At 34.8% G+C, this 7,171-nt stretch overlaps 1 long non-coding RNA gene across 1 annotated transcript; it reads right to left on the minus strand.

Moving 5' to 3' along the window:
• Nucleotides 1-1,664: 1,664 nt before the first annotated feature.
• LOC132633915 (uncharacterized) lies at nt 1,665-5,412 on the minus strand. Its single transcript, XR_009579931.1, has 3 exons — nt 5,056-5,412; nt 2,978-3,063; nt 1,665-2,023 (listed from the first exon to the last, which is right to left on the minus strand). It is a non-coding gene; the product is annotated as an uncharacterized LOC132633915 (long non-coding RNA).
• Nucleotides 5,413-7,171: the final 1,759 nt, after the last annotated feature.

The raw sequence follows: 7,171 nt of genomic DNA on the forward strand, positions 1-7,171 counted from the left end.
AACGTACATGAGCCGTCAAGGCTATCAAAATGATATGCAAAATATAGACCGACAAGGCCAGACATATCTAACCATATACACGTTACTACGAGCCTCTAAGAAGAGTATAACATATCACATGAGCGGGACAGGACCCCGCTATGCCCATAATTATGTACACAAAAGAATAAGTACCCAAAAGCTATGGCTTCGAATGAAACGGAGCTCTGCTATGTAATCTCTGAGAAAGCAGCTATGGATCAAACCGTTTCCCTGTGCACCTGCGGGCATGATGCAGTGTCCACAAACAAAAGGGACGTCAGTACGAAGAATGTACTGAGTATGTAAAGCATGATCAATATCAATATAGAAGCATAAGTAGCAACATAAGAAATAGCATAGAATGGGAGATGGCAATAACATCGTCATATGCACTTACTTGTCTTTCATAGGAACTTTCCATTGCTAATACGTATTTGTGTACATACATCATTATTCGTATTCCATAATAGTACCCGTACCATATTTGTGCTCGTATTCGTATACATGCCCTTATTCACATTCATATACATGGTCGTATCATATTCATATTCACGTTATATACATAATCATATCATATACATAGCATTTACATAGCATACCCGACAACGTAGGATCGGTGTTTCATACATACTTGGCCAACCAAGGCTCAAGGTTACTCATACCTGGCCCTACCATGGCTTCAGGGTTACATCTACCTAGCCCTACCAAGGTGTCAGGGTTGTCCATACCATCTGTAGAGATGTGCGCGCGTTTCGTAATCATATACATACTTATTTACATATCATACCCGGCCTCATAAGCTCGGGGTTCCATAATAGTCATACATAGGTACATACATATACTAGCTCATAAGCATCATTTCTATTAACATCATTATCATCATCGTCATCATTATCATCATTCGTCACATTTGCCTTAATGGGCCTACTCGTCATACGAGGAATTTAGTACAATCGTAGCATATCGAGGATCATAAGCTTAGGAGCTTTGAAGATAGAAGCATTTGGTGAACATCATAAGCTCGTAAAAGATTTAGATGATTGGCCAAAGAACCATGCCTTATGAAAGAAGGGTTAGCCATACATACCTTGCTGTTCAACTATTTACCACTTGCGCTTTCTCCTCCAATGCTAGCGTTTCTACCTTCATTAAAGTCATACACTACTACAAAACAGGTCTTCAGCGGCAATTTATTTTCCCTTTAGCGGCAATAAAAATTGCCGCTAAAAACTTTACCGGCAATTGAACATTTGCCGCTGTATCCAGCGTCGCTAAAGGTTTTAGCGGCAATTCAACCGAACGCTGGTAAAGACACCAATTATTGCCGCTAATAGTCAACTATTTTTAGCGGCAATTACAATGGCCACTAAAATTGTCTAAGAAATGTGCTAAATCATATGTTCAGCAGCCTTTCTAATTGTCGGTAAAAGGACCATCTTTTTGCGGCACTTGTAATGGTGACAAAAACTACTCTTGATACCACCTTTCTTTGTCGTTTATAGCGTCAAAGGTCCACTTTCTAACAATCCTAATGCCAAGAAATGTTTGTATATTTTTCATTCAAGTTGAATCAAATATTTTCAGCACAATAAGACCTTTAAATGAAAATATACAAAAGTTTTCAATACAACATACTAAAATCACATCTAAAAATAACCTGTCTTTCATTAAATCCACAACAAAACCAACTTCTAATACATAGTTAAAGTGTCGACAAAATAAGAGAAATAAACCATTTGAATTCAATGTCATTTCAAGTCTAACAAGTTTCACTATGACTCTTGATCATACTGAAAGTCTTCCAGCTTGAAGATCCATATCTGCACCGAAATGATAGCTAACTAACTTTCAATCTTCGTGCACTCTGAACCAACATTTGAGGATCTACACCAGACCAAATGATAAGCCTAATGTTTTTAAAAAGAGCTCCAATGCATGAATCCAACCACTCCCAACACAGAACTATGAGTTGTCAGCATCGCACCAACATGTTTGAAGCTCACTGCAAAAAACAGTCATAACTCAAACAAAAGAAACATTCATGATTCTTGTTAAATGTACAAATGTAGTGAATTCTGCTTTAAAAGAAGGTAAACACGAATAGATCTTACAGATTACAAGTATTTTCCTCAAAATGAAAATACTTTTCTAAGAAACTCAAACAATACTAAGTAAGCAAGAGCTAGAAAACAAAACAAAACAAAACAATGAATGACTCATGCATAAATTAAAGTACCTCATAAGAATTACTCGAAAACTCCCTTCTCTACTTTGCACATCAAAACAATACTAGAGAAAGCCGAAATGTAAACACAATTCATGGTGGTTAAGGATCTATTAGATAACTAGAAAGCTCTAAACTCACACAAACTAGTATCCATCAATTTAATCTGATATTAATCTAACTCAACTAAGTAGGAAGATGGAATTTTAAACTAATATTGTTAAACATTAACCTATACTAGATAGTACACAAATAAACCTAAATATTATATATATTATGGAGGTCGACTTGTTGCTTTTTCAACCAAAAAAAAAGTGTTCTTTACACTTTTAGAATGCGAGTACTTTATAATCCTCCAAGCAGACCAGATATCAGGAGTGAGCTAAAGGTTACTAATATGGCATCGTAAAAAGGTCTTGAATAAGTAGATATTGTTTTTCTCAGCATAACAATAAGCATTGACTCATAAACGGTAGAAATGTCATTCACAACCTAATAGAACTTCTACGCTTTAGAATTTCTGACGTTCCTAATAGAGAAGCACAATTTTGTTATGTGGAAGATTGGATGCTCCATGATATAAGACAGAAAAGACAAATAATTACAAAATTTATGTGACACTAGACTTTTAGTTGACACAGTAAAAATTTTGGATACCAATTTAAGGGTATAAAAAATATCAAGTCAACAGCTTAATTTAGCATCTGATGTTTGAAGAATGTTGATGCTTACATGTGGCTCAAGCATGCTTCAGGAACGTATATAAAGTTATATACTCCTATTGTCCAACGAGAAATCTTTACATCCTTGAAGATTTCCTGCATCCATCCAATAGAAACAATATTACACAAAGATTGAAGAAGATTAAATTTGAATCGAGGTAAAAGAAAAGTGGTAGAAATAGTGAAGACGCCCGCTGCATTTGTTAAATTAATGCAGAAAATAATCTTACTTGTTTCCCAACATAAATAGATATCAATGGGCTACTCAGTAAAAACGTTAAAACATCCAACAATCTGCGCAAAACTAGCTAATTAAACAATTCACATCTCAACATCCCTTTATAACCCAATTATATGATTATTTACGACATTTAAATATAAAATTCTTCTAATCATGTATCCATGTGTAGAAGAAAATGAACAAATTCACTATGAAATACAACAGTCAAAATGATGCACAACACCTTATTTTAGCGAATTATAAAAAGTGACAATGTCATCCCCCAGCAGAAAATGCCCAGCCACTTCCCTTTAAAATTAAAGAATAACTTAGTAACTACTCAATAGGTTGACATATATAGACAACAATATGAGAAGCCATGCGAAAGATTCTAACAACCATTACCATATCAGACAGTAATTAAAATAAAAATTGACCAACTCATTTAAAAAATACTAAGTAAACCATAAAAAAGAGTTTCTAGCACTAATGATTTCATAGATGAAGAGACTACAATTTCCTTCCCTTTCCCTATTTTCACTAACATCAAATATCTGCCTTCCCTTTGATGGATGGTAAGAGACAACTTTAGACACAACTGATATATATATATATATATAGAGAGAGAGAGAGAGAGAGAGAGAGTTCGCTTCTTGACTAAAGAAAAATGTCATTGAAACATCACACAAAGAATCTGCTACATTTATTTCCATCATTAGCTTTTGCAAGAAAAACTTAGTCATACAAGATATTCAGATACACTATACTCATAGTACTCATAGTTCTATTTTCTTCATCTGAAGCTTATGTCGATCTTTCTTTCTTCATTTTTAGTGCTATGTAGGTTGTTATTACGAAATGACAGTCTCCTCTCCAGTCTTAACTGATGGCTGTCAAGTTTTTAGTTTTGATCATATAAGAAACAGTTACTGTTTCTTAAATTAAACATAAAATTATTTGTCCTAATCTTAAAGTAACCATTTCAACAAGGACAGATTTTGCCACTCCGTTGTTTACTGAACTAGATTTTCTCTTTGTTTTACAAGCAAGCGAGTAAGTATTGAATCATTTTCTTGTATAGTACGCTCTGAGAGGCACCAAATTCTCATGACCAATGGCTTTCAATTCCTCCCCTCTTTTCCTAAACTCCTTGTCTGAAAGATAAACACTGTTCAATCTCTTCACACCCACTTCAACACCTCTATCCAATTATGCTTTATAAGGAGTTCCAATAAACCCTCTACCCAAAACCTCAGTTGAACCCTTCAATAAGTCCTCCAAACTGAAAAACTCAAAACTTTCCCCAAAAAACACCATTCGGTAATATGATAAGAAAATATAGTATCATTTGTTTTGTTGAAGAAACATCTGCACAAAACCATGTAAGAGCAATATGCACCCAAGAAATTGTACATGTGAATTTTAGCAGGAGAAAAACAACGAAGTTAATTAAAAACTCTTCCAAACAAAAAATCAAGAGATTTGAATCCAGAACCAGTAAAACTATCAAGGGCATAACAGGATATATCAGATTCTATCAATAGTTCACTAAAAAATATGTACACCCTTAAAGTAGCTTATGAATTTTTAGCTCCTAAATAACATTAGACTTGAAAGTTTTTATACATTAGTAACCTTATATTCCTATTCTTAGGTCGTTCATGCAACAACTACTAGTGGACCAATTATGTATCAAACTTGGTATTTATAGAGATCTGTCCAAATCATAGCAAAAGTGAAAAAATTAGAGCATTGGTTGGCCATAAAAAAGTCATAAGATGGAGCATTATAATTATATAGATCAGATCCACTGAAGTTCAACAGGTCAAGCAAAACAATGCCTAATTGTGTGCTTAGCGGTGCATTACCTTTTCCAGTAAGTTTAAGGCTTCTCACCTCGTCCACCTAATCCTGTAATTTTACTGCAAATCATCTTAAGTTTTTTCCTGCAATAGTACCCATGTCTGATTCAATCAATTGAAGAACTACTCATGAAAGTAAAAACAGACATTTCAAATCAAAATTGACTTTGAATCAAATTTAGTATTCCAAACCAAAAAGACAAACCTGGAAAGCCACCACCACATAAATGGAATTAAAGCTTTTATTTTGCATAAACATTTATGTAGGGAAACAAATAATACTACTGAACACGTATTTCATTATCAATCATCAAAAAGGCAACATAAGACCTACAATCTATAAGAACCAAAATCAAAATTTTAAACCCTACCCCTAAAATCAGATCCGGAATTTTTCCTTTTTGTTTCCTCAGTTTCAATCAACATTATTTTATAATCAAATTCGATATTTGGTGTAAGCAAGCAGTTAGGGCGTAGTGAAATTCATATACATATTCAAGAGGAGACTTACGAAATACAAAACGAGATCATGAAGACGACAAAAACCTGAATTTGATTCTATGATCCGTATCCTTTGATGTGAATTGCGAAGGCACAGAGTTGTGAATTAATTCTGAGATGGAGGAATTGTGGAGATCTAATTAAGGTCATGGAGAGAAGGCTATTGAAGGGATTTTCGGGAAGCGGGGAAAAAGAAGAGGGAATTTTAGAGAATGAAAAATAAGTGGGAGGGAAGAGAAAATAATATTTGCTCTCAACTACAGGAGTATTTAGGGTCCATATCTGTTAATAGCCACAAAAAAGATATTTTATACCGACTAAAATTTGATTGCCGCTAGTAATTGAGTTTAGATAATAAATTAGCGGCAAGTAACTGATCGCCCTTAAATAATTGCCACTAAAAGCCTTTTTTACAGTAGTGATACTATCGTTAGAATTGACAACTAGCACACATGACTAAAGCTAGAGAAAATCGGACAGCATCTCCTCCATAACGTATCTCAACTCCCAGACGTCAATAATAAATTCACGATGCCATAACAATAGCCACTACTCATTCACATTATCCATATTTCTAGGCTTACATTCAATTCATCCATAACCATGGCTATAACACACAACTATGTCCATTCACGTACATTGCTCATCTCATCTTCTCAACATCATTTATAACACATTTACATCACAATACATCAAGACTCATAACTCAATTGAAACTATTTCTCCAAATGTCACTATTCATCATTCATGACCCACTTTCCTATACTCATCTAATGTCCAAGCATTTGACTCTCAAATACCTTAAACAACATATAAATACCATAAATCTTACCTTAGATGTTGTAGGAACGAGCCTTGGTTGATAATACTCCACTTTGAGCAAAACCCTAGTTTATCTCCATTTGGATTTCTTGACCTTGGATGACCTTGATGGTCTTCTTACACTTGATTCCCTTGATTTATGTTGTTGATCACCAAATATCCTTGAACTCTTGTGGAATATATGTAGAGAGATGTTCTAGAGAGAAGGGGCGTGATGTAGAAGTGAAATGAAATAAGCCTTGGTCCCCTTATTTAATGACTTAAAAATCTGATTTGAAGTGCACAATGGTCGTAAACTTGGTTTACGGCCCGTATTCCAGTTTACGGACCGTCCTTCGTGGTCGTATTTAATCATATCAGAACCAGAAACTCAAATTGAGATGTGGTGATTTACGGACACAGTTTACAGGCCGCAAACCACTTTACGGTCCGTATTTTGGGTTGTATTTAACCATTTGCTCATTTGGCAGAAAGTTGAAGTTTTGGAAGCCAAAATACGACATGGCAGTTTACGGACCGTATACCACTTTACGGTCCGTATTTCACTTTATGACCAACTGGCCAGAATGCAAACCTACAACTTTTCACATTTCCAAAACCTATAATTATTTATTATGGAGCATAACCTATCTCTTATTGCAATTGCCTTTGGAATCTTACTAAGGGTCGTCAAATGTTATCTCTTACTCATGAAAACATCGGATACTCGTACTCCTCGCGGGTCCATTCACTTGGACAACAATGTAGGATTTTTCTAAGGTGTAACAACCGAGCACAGCTCATACCATTACCCATCGTA

This window comes from Lycium barbarum, chromosome 3 (assembly GCF_019175385.1).
Source record: "Lycium barbarum isolate Lr01 chromosome 3, ASM1917538v2, whole genome shotgun sequence".
Classification (NCBI taxonomy): Eukaryota; Viridiplantae; Streptophyta; class Magnoliopsida; order Solanales; family Solanaceae; genus Lycium; species Lycium barbarum.